Below are 14,384 nucleotides of genomic sequence, written 5' to 3' on the forward strand. Positions count from 1 at the left end.
ATTGAAATATAGATAAACAAATATATTTTTTAAATATCTTAGTAAATTCAAGATCACACAAAATAGGAATGTGTTTTTAATTTGGTTTAGTTCTTTAGATTTTTAAATAAAAAATGGTTCCCAAGACTACCTTAGCAATCATAGAGCCTTCATTATTTAAAATATATTTGGGTGTTGGGCAGGTGGGAGGGGGTGGGGAGGTGCATATATTCACATTTAATGGGTGTGATGCGCACCATCTGGGGGATGGACAGGCTTGAAGCTCTGACTTGGGTGGGGCAAAGGCAACATATGTAACCTAAACATTTGTATTCCCGTAATATACTTAAATAAAAAAATGTGTGTGTTTGTTTATTTTATTCAATGTCAATTCTTACATTTATATTTTAATAGCCTCATGTGGCCGGTGGCTATTGTATTGGACCACATTGGTGTTTAACTATAGTTTAAGAGTAGCAGAAACAAAAAGATTTCTTTTCAGGCAATTAGGGATAGTTAGACATCCTAATTTAATAGCAAACTTTTCCAATAGCTGTTTAAATTCTCCCCATTTTTACATTGCCTTACTCTGTTGTTTATTTAGCATGGTTGTCTCTATGAAAATATTTGCAATAATTTTATCCAACATAAATAAAAAACAGTATATAAGTTGGTAAACTTTATTTTAAATCCAAAATCACATTAATTGGGTAACACTAATAGACCATTTATTTAATTTATCAAAGCATCAGTTTTCTCATTTTTATAATCATAATGATAATAATAATAATCCCTTGTCTTCCTCCATATTGAGTACAAAAATTGTTAGAGAAATTGGAGAAATAGTGTGTATAAATGACACATCATGGCCATTTATTGTACAAATCTAAATACATTGATGACAAAAAGGGTTATCCTTAAATTACAAGCATCTATATTTATGGAAGTAAGTGTAGATATCATTAAATGACAAAACAAAACAAACAAACAAGACAAACAAATAATAAGCAAATGAAACAATAACAAACATAAAGATACAATTTGCTATCATATAAATAAATTATGGTGCTAGTATGCTGATACATTTTTCTAAGGTGTGTATGAATCAGATATGCTGCATATGTTAAGTGTAAAGAGCAGAAGAGAACACAAATCCTTAGAAACTATTATAAAACCAAGTTAGGTGTAATTATGGTATATGATTATTAATTATGTTAGATCATTCCTAGATAAAGCTATTCCACCTATGTCAACATAACTAAACATTATCTGTTTACAACCAATAATTGAGTAACAATTTAAGCAAGTCTTTACCCTGATGGGTTAATTAAAATATTCTGTATTAATTATTAGATTTCTGTCACAAACTGCTGTGAAATAAATAGCATTATATGGAGGCAGTTAAAACTAGATATTCCATTGTTATATACCATTTTTACCTGGATATTTCATACCTCTTCTCATATTCCCCTCTTCAGTTTGTTCAGTTGTAATCAACAACACAAGTCTTGAGTCTCTAAGAACTTGTTAAGAATACACATATAAATGTTAAAAAGTTTTTTAGAAAAATACATTTGAAAATTATACATAGTGGCTGACTTCTGGACAGTTGTTTTCCATTAGGGAGAAGCAGATTATTTGTATACTAGGCTCTTGTTTTATCTATACATTTCAATCTAAAGTGCACATTTGATAACCGCTTTGCATAAGTAAATAGTCTGTTTACTGAAAAAAGGGCAACTTAAACCTCTATTATTCTATTTAATCAAGAGACAGTTCATTCCCTGACAAGTCATTTTCATACATTCATTATTCTTGGCTGAAAGTAGAATAAGTGGCTTACTATTTTCATAATTGTTTTATTTGGATGATAAATTCTCATTTGCTGGGTCTTATATGATGTCATAAAACTACCTAAACCTCTAGGGGACATACTTAGAAGGTACAAAAGGGTTTTGGTAGTAGATTTTAGCCTTTGATTTCTCTAAGAAAATAAAAGTCACAAAACCAATAGTTCATTTGAAGGATGGAACTAAAATATTCCCTTTTTAAAAGATGTTCTCTATTTTGCCCTGTATTTTTCACTTTGTACTTCTCACTGTGAGTATAATCTTTCTTTGCTTTCCTTTTTTTCTTCACCAATTTTATATGCATGCTCCCAGCAACACAGCCAGGTTCACCGATGAAAGTAAGAGAAACCCTGATGATGGTTTTGGGGCTGGGTTAAAACTGCAAGGAGTTTCCAGTTCCATCCAGATTGTTGCAAAAGGTATTATAATAATTCATCTTTTTATGGCTGAGTAGTACTCCATGGTACACAAATACCACATTTTATCAGTCCACTTATGAATTGAAGTGCACTTGATCTGGATAGATGAATTTTCTGCATTCATTAATACCACAGCCAGCATGTTAAAGAAAGGGGAAGGACACTCTTTGACTACTAGATGATTCATCTGACTACTGATATTTAAATGTTATACATCACATTGGATTCTTCAATAGCTGGTTTTTATCACAGGCCTAACAATGGCTGAAACGGCACCATCTGTCTAGCATGAACTCATGGGGCCAACCACTCTTTCTACATCGCTACTCACTCCCACATTTATGGATGTGCTACACAGTCCTGGGTTCATGGAAAACATTGATAATTATTCACGTCATTCTTCCTCAGGCTTCTTCTCACTCAACAGAGTACTCCAGATAGCCACTCATAAATAAGCAGGGTTGGCATGCAGAGTGAAAACCATTTGCCATCCCTGCCACCAGCTTTTTTAAATATGGAATGCTTACCAAAGTATTAGAACTTTCAAATTACCAACAAATTTCCAACATATAAAATCCCAATATAGAAATCTAGAGCTGAAAGGATTCCTATCAGTCCGACTTTTCTATATTATCATGAAACTTGAGGTCTAGAGAGGCTAATTTATCTAAAGTCTCGTAAATTATTGTGAATATCCTATTAAAACTCACTGTCTTTCTTTATGCTTACTTCTTTTAGTGGCTATTTCTCTAATGCACTTGAATATAAATTAACATGAAGTTTATCAGTGGTATGTTTTCCTTTCTGTTCTACCTAGTAAATTTATCTTTATAGGTCAAGTCACATGCCATTCCCCTAAAATCATTTTCTATCTTCTCTGAGTAAATTTAGTTATTGAATTCTACTCTTACAGAGTGCTTTGTCCCTAACTTTATTTTGCCTACTATACCATATTATAATTACTACAATTATGTTTTTATTGTTTCTGGTTCATCAGGACAGAGGTTTTGAAAATCATTAGGGCTGTTCATAAATATTCTGATCTCCTCCGTCCAAACATATGGTAGGATTGCAGTTCCCTACCCCATTTTCGAATCAGGCATAGTATTGTGATCCGAGCCATTTATGTACTGAACCTTTGAAACCAAAGGGTCATGTGCTGTATCGACCCTTCCTCTGCCACATGGATTGTGGAAAAACAAGTAAAACACGTCAACAAGAATTTTTAAGTTATTATAATGTGCATTAACAGCTCTGCTAACCCAAAATAGGTCACGTTATTTGAGAAAGAAATAAACTTTTAAGACACAAAAATTTTGAGTCTTTTAAAAAAATAACAGTAAAACCTTGCCTATTTTAACTAATAATTGGTTATGTCTATGCATTCTTTTATCCCAGTACCTTAGGCTTTGGTCTGTAATTGTAGTTTTTGAATTGAAGTTAACTTACTGTGATGTAGTTGTTTTACATGCTGTTATCCTATTTAACAAGTAACAGTTCTCAAATAAAATTTCTTATGAGTCAAATATCTATACATTCAAAAAATGTTTTATTATATTCAAAATATGAGAATTTTCCAAATGATTTTCATAATGGGAGGCAGATAGCTGAACTGTTACATTGAAAAGAACTCTCGCCTACATAATAAAAAACCTGGATTTTAGTTCTGTTTTGTCTGTTTGTTTAATTACTAGCTACAATACTTTGGAAGAGTTATTTATCTCATTTTCTGCATGATTAAAGTATAAAATCTGCCCATATCACAGACTTATTGGGAAAGATAGAGATAAAATATGTTAAAGGATTTTTGAAAATGGAAAGAAGCAATATAAGTGTGAGGCAGTAACATTATAGTTCCAGGGACTTCCTAACTGTCTGAACATTTTCAGCATATTATGACAGGAACTTTTAATGAATAAAAAGATTGGACTTTCTATCCAATACAATAACCTAAGAAAAGATGTAATTTGATAAATAGTAAAGTGAAATTAAATAAGTATAATTTATGTGATTTTTTTTCCTGCAATGACCAAGAAATTTAACTGGGAAGTTTTAAGAAACAAAAAGAAATGACAGGGCTCATGGGAGCCCAGCTCCAAATATACATGACGGATCTTCTCTGAAGCAACTCCTCCGTTTGAAACAATAAAATATTTTTATTTTTCTGATCTCAGTTAAAAGAGACCACAAAACATTTCAATGAGACTTCCCAAACAATTCTGATTTTTAAAAATTACCATCAATTGAAGGATTCCATGAGGATACATGAGTAATCATGAGGATACATGATCAATTGAAGGATACATGAGTAATAATTTTCATTTTATGTTGTAATTGGCTATTGCTTGTATCCATATAAAACAAATGCTATTTATTATAAAAATTTATAAAATAAATTATAACTAAACTTATAAAATATTTAGTGTCAATACTAAGAAAAACTATAGAATATTATTGAGAGACTTTATAAGGAGATATATTTGATATACTTGAACTGAAAAACTCAACATTGAAAAGACTTCACATTTATATTCTAATTAAAACATAATGCATGTAATGTTACTAACACCATTTTAGCTGTCAATGTACAACTGAAAGAATTAAAAACTATATTGGCAAAAAACATAAACTTGACTCCAAAGGAAGAAAGATTTATGAGTATAGTTATGTAAAATATAAAGCTTCTACCTGGATGTAAAAGAATATGCATATTAAAAGTTAAAAACAACAAATAAAATAGCAAGATGCATATATATGAGAAAAATAACAGGTGGTTGCCTTGAATATATAAACACATTTTGTAACTCTATAAAACCAATGATGAAAAGCTCTTAATAAAACTGGGTAAAGAACAGTAACTGGGAATTCATAAAAGACTTAGAAATGATCAATAAACCAATGTAAAAATGTTCATCCACAAAGGAATGTCAATTAAAATAGCTGACAGATAAGAGTTTTATATCCATCATGCTGGAAAAGACTAAATATTAATAATTTTAAGAGCCAGGTCAGTAAAGATGTAAAGAAATGGAAACTTTCACATCTTGCTGATGGGTATGTACATTGGTAAATTTTTTGAAGAGTGTTTTCCATTATATATTAAAAAGCACAAAAATATAACACCATTAATCTAGAAGTTCCAAAGAAATCAGAGTTCACAAAAAATGTACAAAGAAATTACCTCCAAGATGGTTACTGCAACATAAAAATGATGGCTAATACTCACTGGCCTCTTGCAATTTGCTATGAATTAGCTCATATAATCCCTCATACAACCTCTGACCAGGTACTATTATTATCCTTATTTTTTAAATGAGGAAACTGAGAGGCAGACACGTAAAAAAGCAAAACAAAACAAAGCAACAACAACAAATAACTGCTAAAGGTTATATAATAGTTGTAAAGCAAAAGCACAATATTAGACAGAACCTAAATATCTAATAATAGTGGATTGGTTTATTACACTCCTGCAGTACATAAAATAGTATTCCTGTATGTAGTCATTAAAATGATATCATAGAATAGTTAATTACGTGGAAAGTATTCATGGTACATTGTTAAAGGAAACAAGCTAGTGTTCCTATAGAATAAACTTCATGATCCCCCAAAATAAGCAGAACAAAAGAATTATACATTTTCCTAGTACAAATACTAGAATCAAATATCAATAGTGATAACTTCTGGGTGGTATGACTATGGATCAGTTTTCATTTTCACCTCATGACTTCTCTTTGTTTTTAAATTTTCTACAGCGAACATTAATTTTTTATAATGAAAAACTCTTTTAAAATAAGACTTATTTCAATAACATAAACATAAGAATTGAGGAGTCTTTTCATTGTCACTACATGTATAGCTCAGTATGAGAGAACAGAAACAAAGGAATGAATTTTCCAAAGTCTAAATTTAGGCTATATTTCGTTATCACTCCAGATTTCTTCAGCGTAAGAAAACATTTCTCTTTAATCTCTGTCATGCAGGTTTATGTGTGCTGGAAATAGATTTACTGATAAACAAGGAGGAATTTTGACATTAGTTGCTCTTGAGCCTTTCTACCTCACCCTGTTCTCATTCCTGAATCTTATTAATTATGCATCATTCAGATATCACACCATCATAAGTCGTCAGGATTCCAAACATGTCTCATAAACCCATTGTGAATAGAAGATTAGAGCCTGAGGAAATAATCTCAGACTAGCATCTACTAAATTCAAAACAATGGGTTAATCCCTATGCACAAGACACCTGTTGGTTTTTAGAGGTCTTAACAGGAGAGAAATAATAATTTTGACTAAACAATAATTTTGTTTAAAATAAATGCAAACATAGAAGAGGTATCAAAAGTAGTAGGTGATTTACAATGACCTAGCAGATCATTGATTATTTCAGAATATAAAATGGTCTCAGTGCATTAGATTGCTGTTATAAGATTTTATGATTTAAAAAGGATCTAAACTAACTTCCAAATGCTGTACGGGTTTTGAATAGGTTAACGCAAGAATCGAAAGTAGTTACAGTGTAGTGGCAAGTTCACTAGACTTACAGGCATAAAATTAGTGTGCAAATCCTTATTCTGTTGCTACCCAAATAGATAAACAATCAAATACATGACTTTGTCTCAGGTTGAGTTTCTTTATTTATAAAGCAGAGAAGTATCTGCACCTACCTTACAAAGTTGTTGGAAAACAGTGAGTGAGAGCAAGAGAGACAGAAAACGAAATTGTTGAAGTGGTTTGGAATCAGATTATGTATGAATTGAGATCATGAATTACTTTTAACGAAGAAAATGATATTTTTTGGTAGAATTTTGATTGTAGTTTTCTATAGGAATGACTGTTAGCAGATGTCTCTTCACAACACATATATTTATTGAGTGCCAACTATGGGCCAAGTATTGTGTTAGGTTGATGGTGAGAAGGATCAAAACTGAATTTGACATTGTGGCCCACAGGTTAGTGGAATAAAGATAATTAAGTTCATTTTCTGTTCTCAGTGTTGTAGACATATATCAAGATGACTATTTTCTATGCTCTGGGACATGAAGCAAGCCCTCCTCCTACATCTGTTTATTAAATATAACATGAGTAGTATTTAATCAGATGGAAAAAGTTAAGAGTCAATTTCTCATCAAATGAGGAAGAGAGAGCATGATATTGTTGGGAGCAACAAGGAATATCAGGAATAATAAGATCCTAGATGTAGTTTGTATAGCTTGAACTGACAGTGAGTTTGGTGTTGGCCATTGTGAATGGCTTTTGGAATGAAAAGTTGAAGCCAATTCTTTATATGTTATATGTTCCATAATAATTAGACTTGGACTTTATATATAATGGAAGCTTCTGAAATCTTTATAAAGATATTTCAGACAGGCCAGGTGCGGTGGCTCATGCGTGTAATCCTAGCACTCTGGGAGGCCAAGGCGGGTGGATTGCTCGAGGTCAGGAGTTCGAGACCAGCCTCAGCAAGAGCAAGACCCCGTCTCTACTAAAAATAGAAAGAAATTATCTGGCCAACTAAAAAATATATATAGAAAAAAATTAGCTGGGCATGGTGGCGCATGCCTGTAGTCCCAGCTACTGGAGAGGCTGAGGCAGTAGGATCACTTAAGCCCAGGAGTTTGAGGTTGCTGTGAGCTAGGCTGACGCCATGGCATTCACTCTAGCCCGGGCAACACAGTGAGACTCTGTCTCAAAAAAGAAAAAAAAAAAAGATATTTCAGACAATCGATTGTAAATGAAACAAACAGTTGGAATGTACACTAAATATAGATCAAGAGGGAAGCAAGTGCAAATATTACAAAATACTGGTGGATGCACTGGTATATCCAGAAACTTGTTGAATCACACGTATATTTTCAATAGTATATAGAATCCCCATTTGAATATGAAAAGCATACATCATCATTCATTCTGAAGTAGTAAAAAATATATTCAGGCTTTTAACATATGCTGAGGCTCTGAGGATAAAGAGATTTGAGTGGATGATAAGTAGTTACATTTACCTAATCGTACTTCAATAGTAAAGATGAAAGCATGATATAATAAAAAGAATATAAGCTTAAAAGTCTACCAAACAGAGGTGTAAATCCAAGTTTTGTGATTGATGAGCTGAGTAAGTTTGGGGAAGATATTAAATGTTTTTGATCCTTTCTCTCTGCATCTACACCAACATCCTCAGTTTACTTATCTGAAAGATAGGTATGACACTCAATGCCTAATAAGGCTGTGATGAGGATCAAATGTGATCTGGATATGAGACACTGGACAAGTGTGCACCAGGTAAATGTTAGTGCTCTTCAATTAATATGGAAGCTTGGGCATCACAAAGAGTGAGGCTTCATGAACTGGGCTTTTAAATTCTGATGCCATACATTGCAACTTTGTTTATTTGTCTCCAGAATAATTTTATGTCCATATGCTTTATCCTAGTGTCAGACTTGCAAAGAGTGATGCAGTTGAAAGAAGTTAGCATGTTAGGCAAAACTGATAATGAGAAGGAATCTTCCTTTTGTGTCCCTTACACTTAGCCAGAAAGCTCATATTTTGCAATATAAAGATCTTGGTCTAAGGATTGGATTTCATTTTAGGTTGCTTCAGACAGTAAGATGAAGAACAACAGGTGAAACTTGTATGGTGGTAGATGTTGCTTTAATATTCGAAATGAATGTTTAACTGCCAGAATTATAGCATCAGGTAATATTCTGTTTGAGGAAGAGAAGTTAGCTTCTTATTGTGGAGGGCATATGACCACAGCCCAAATCTGAGAAAAACTGCAGGAGGAATTTCTATATTCATTTAGAGATGAAAAGAAAGCACCTTAAAAACCCTCTTTTCACCCTATATTTTTCTAGATTCTTTCACATTTCTTCACATGCCCCTCCATCTCTTGCCCCATTTTTTCATGGCAAAATCTCTTTGAAATATTTTACTACATTCAATATCTCTCACTTCTCACTTCCGATTTTATGATTAATCCACTCCAGTTTGGGTTCCATTCCAATCTCTTCACTGAGATTTCTTCTGCCATATTGCCAAATCAAATGTGCCCTTCTCCAGAGCTACCTTAGTGGACCTAGAAGACACTCCCTCATTCCTGAACCACTATTTAAAAGCACTATATATGTATTCTGGAATTGAAAGATTAAGTAAATGGGTGGTAGGTGGTGGAAGTCAGAGCTCACACTGTTGAAAGGGGAAGTTACAGATAATCAAGGGAAGAATAGAATAACCCATGTGTATTTGGATCTGTATGAACTCATGTTTTGCTTAATACAGATACAGATGGATACATATAGAAATATTTATATATTGTGCACACACACTTTCTGGTTAGAATACACGGACAGATCTCCTTGCTCTGTAAGATGAGAGAGCCTAGAAGCAACAACACCTCAGTAGCAGTGATCACACATAGTATCTAAATCTTAGTTTCTGATACTATTCTCCAATAAAAGGAATGAAGGCTACTTAGAAATATGGCTGGCTCCATGTTTAGAGCAGGAAATATTCAAGATGAGCCTGGAATATCTTGTAGTACTGGAAAATTATGAAGTTCTGAAAAATCACTATGATGAAGTATGTAAAGGGGATACAGGATCCAAATGAAAGAGATCCTAATGGCCAAACCTGGAACAATTTGAGAGGGCAAAAAAGTATTATAACCCAAAGTACTACATGAATATTCATAAGATTCTACTGATATAAATAAATAATTGAATAAATAAATGAGGTAAAATAGACAAATTTCCCATTCATAAAATAAGAATGCCAAATAATTTATGTAGATACCCCATCCTCAGTGAGGTGGAGCATAACCCTTGAGTGATGTTTGTGCATAATGATTTTCTCCTGAAAAGTGTAGTATGGGAAGGAGAAAATAGAATAACTTTATAGTGGAGAAACATGAGAAATACTACCCAGTCAGATGATCAAGACTAACATCATAAATCATGTTAATAATTATACCCTGGTTAAGAATGGCCCTTTACCCCTGTGGTCTTCCTCCCTAAAACTCATAATTCCAGTGTAATAATGAGAAATGCATCACATAAACCCCAATCGAGAACATTCTACAAAATATCTCATGGTGCTTCTCAGAAATGTCAAAATCATCAAAAATAAGAAAAATCTGAGAAACTGTCACAGCCAAGAGAAGCCTAAGGAGATATGATCACTAAATATAATGTCATATCCTAGATGGGATTCTGAAACATAAAAAAGACATTCAATAAAAACTAGGAAAATCTGAATGAAGTGTGGACTGTAGTTAATAATAATGAATCAGTATTGGCTCATTAATTCTGACAAGTATGCCATATTAATGTAAGATGTTAATAAAAAACTGAAGGCCGGGTATGGTGGCTCAGGCCTGCAATCCTAGCACTCTGGGAGGCCACAGCGGGCTGATTGCTTGAGCCCAGGAGTTTGAGGTTGCTGTGAGCTAGGCTGATGCCACAGCACTCTAGCCCAGGCAACAGAGACACTCTCTCAAAAAACAAGAAAGAAAGAAAAAAGAAACTGTGTGTGACAGAAACTCTTTGTCCTACCTTTACAAATTATAAGCTAAAATCAAATGCATATTAAAAACAAACAAAAATTAAGAGATCTGTTTTCTACCGACCTCCCTAATTCTATCGTCTGCTCTTTTAAATTTCCTCTTCCAAATCATCCATCCAGTCACACTGGCATCTTCTCTTTCCCTTGAGCATGTCAAGCTCTTTCTCAGCTTGAGACTTTTTCTCAAGTTATATTCTATGCCTGGAATAGTCTTTACCTTGATAATCAGTTGATTGGTACCTTCTTGTCACTCAGAGCTCAGTTTACATTTTATCGCTTAGAAACGACTTCTGTAGCAGAGACAGAGATGTGCTTTGGTGTTTCAGTTTATTCTCCACATTTTCTAGTCCCTTCAAGGTAACCAGAGGAAATGACAAGGTCTGGCCAATGAATGTGAGTAGGAGTGATCAATACTGCTTGTGGACTGAAGCAATGTGGTCGTTAATTTGCATTGGCCACTTTCTACTGCTGCTATGACAGCCCACGAGGTTGACTTGTTCCTGACGTTGAACATATAAAATGATGGAGATTTAGACAGCCTGGATCTCTGAGTCCCTGGGAGGGTAGGTAATGTGAGGTGGACATAAATGTTTGGTATTATATCACTGAAATTTTGTTATCATAATGTAGCATAAACTAGTCTGTCTTGATGAGTGCAGCTTTCCTGACCACCCAATCTAAACTAGCCCCCATTCACTCTTGATTATACCACCTTTTAAAAATTATCTGAATATACTTTTAAATATCTGATTTTTTTTTAATTTGTTTCTTGACAATCTTTGCCCTCCTTACACTACTACTTCCAAGTAAGATGTAAATCCAGTGAAGCCTATGGAGCTTGGCTGTCTGTTGACCACTCAAAGAATATTTAGTTTTGGCACGTAATAGACAATCCAAAATGTACATTGAAAGAAAGATAAAAGGTTGGCTGTGGTGGCTCCTGCCTATAATCCCAGCAGTTTGGGGGGCCGAGGTGGGAGGATCACTTTAGGCCAGGAGTTCTAGGCTACCCTGGGCAAGAACCTACCTCTACAAAAAAACTAGAAAATGAAAATTAGCCAGTTGTGGTGGTGCACTCCTGTAGTCCCAGCTACTTTGGGGGCTGAGGCAGTAGGGTCACTTGAGCCCAGGAGTTCAAGGTTTTGGTGAGCTGTGACCAGGCCACTGTAGAGGCCTGGGTGACAGAGTAAGACCCCATCTTAAAAAAAAAAAAATCACAAATGTTTATGCCTGTGTTAAAACATAGAAATTAAAAAAAAAAAAAGATAAATACTGTATTTTTCAACCCAGGCATATCTTTGCTCCACCATGCTAGTAGCAAGAGAGGTAAAGGGATTAACTTTTTCAAGGAGATTTCTGAAGGTCATAGATGATGATTCAGCAATTTGTAAGTGCAGAAGGAATTGGTTTAAATGCCATTATCAGAGAAGGTGCAAGGAATATACAGCTGTAGTCAGCCAGGAACGTTAACTACACTCAACACGTAGCTCAAAGTGATTCACTGCTGGAAACACACACATACAGAAGCTCTCCTCTGTGCCCATCAGTCTTCTAAGACTACTTCCAACCTTAAGCAAATCAGATCATGTAGTAAATGTTAATATGTTTCTCTGTTTCTGGTCTAGGGTGGGAATGTTCCTTGAGGTCAGAGATACTTTTATTTCTAATCCCACTATGGCACATTGGACCATGGGAATACAGAAGTAATTTGAGAGTCTCTTTCCCACTCAATGGTATATCAGTCTAGAAACTTGTTTTCTTCCTGCCCCTTGCACCTAACCCAGTGTCTGGAACATTGTAAGGAATCAGTAAATATTAAGATGAAGAAATGAATAGAAATACGTGGCATCAGCATAGGTATTAAATGGCAGATACATTCACTGACTTGTCATAGCTTCTAATATAGCAGGAAAAAGAAAAATACACATGTAGTCAAAGGATACCTGAGCATAGTTTATGTTTAATATACCAATTAATTAGCTTTAGATGAATATAGTACAAGCTAGACAGATAATTGCCTTAAGTGATCAAAAGGAGTGATCAATATACTAATAAAAAGTCAAACCAATTTTCCAGCAAGCTGTACATTTTGGGCAGAGTTTGTGAGAGAAAGGGTTGTTGGCTGAGGGTAAGGGAATATGCCTCTGAATTGCAGAGAAAATATTAGAAACATGTGAGTCATCCTTCCTGCCAATACTATTCAAGCTGAGTGTGAACATCACTATGTCAATGTTTAATTTAACTCCTTCCATATAGATGGCATACTTCCACCCTAGCTCCTCTTTGGATCTTACCACAAGACTGAATTAAGAACAAGATATCATTATCCCTATTACACAGAAGAGAAAACTGAGGCACCAAGAGGTTACATTGCCCTGGGTTTTGAGGCATCCAGCCCATATTCTTTTTACTATATTGAAGCATCTTTTTATTGTGAGCCTTGTGTTGGCTGTCATAAGAATCTGCTCCAGGCTCATTCTCTTCCTCCTTTGTTCCTGCTTCTAGCCACTCTGCCTCACACAGAAAGTTATAGATTTTCTGAAAGGAGGCAACTACATTAAAGGTGGCCTTTCAGTTGGCTTTACTATTAAAAGTGGCATTTCTCTGTTTATCCTAGGGTTTGGGAAGGCTCAAAAAGCACCCCTCCTCATTTTATTCTAAGGAAGTCTCAGAGTCAGCACTTCAGGACTCACAATACGATATTTTAATGGAGAAGGGGCCTAAGAGACCATTATCCAGAAGTTACTAAATGTCAGGACCGTGGAGGCAGGCTTTATGGATTTCTTTAAAGAGCTTCATTAACTTGACTAATTGGAAAGGGGAGATTTCCAGACTTGTCTGCTTGTAAGGGTGAGAAAACAGAGTCAATAAGATGTATGCTGGATGTGGGACTGTGATGAGCCACTAAGCATCCCTGGCAAATGAACAATACATTTGCATTTGGTCCACTGTAAATAGAGTGATAACTGAGGCAGCGGCTTGTAGCAGAAAGAGCCACAGATTTGGAGTAACCCTGAACTGGATAAGAATCCTGACTCCACTGATTATTAACCTTAAGAATATAAAACAACTATTTAAATCCTTTGAGCTTAACTTTAACCTGATTTTAATGAACTCTGGGTAGAGAAAGTGGAGTAAAAACACTTTTACATTTATTCCTAAAGTGAAAATGAAGGATGTCTTAAATTGTACAAACTCACAGAGGAAATGAAATAAGGAGAGCAGATAAAAGTATTAAGAGTTGGCAGTTGTAAAATTGATAGACAAAAGGTAAGAGCATATCCAAGGAAGCAGAATCCTAAACTGGTAGTAAGAAAAACTAAACAGTCATTGAATGTATAATGCATATTAAACTCTCTCTCAAAAAAAAAATAAAAAAACATGGGAATTTGCTATCAGGTACTACTGGGAATGGGAAAAAAGGTAAAAAAAAAAAAAAAAGAGGCATGGTTGAGAGTATATGTGAGAAGCAGTTACATGTGATGTAACCTCTCCCACTCTGTCTTTCAACTACCAGAAGACTCAAGAGGGAAAAGCTGGGGCCGGGGGGAGTTGGACAGAAGGCAACAGCCATAGTTATT

This window comes from Lemur catta, chromosome 7, assembly GCF_020740605.2.
Source record: "Lemur catta isolate mLemCat1 chromosome 7, mLemCat1.pri, whole genome shotgun sequence".
Taxonomy (NCBI): Eukaryota; Metazoa; Chordata; class Mammalia; order Primates; family Lemuridae; genus Lemur; species Lemur catta.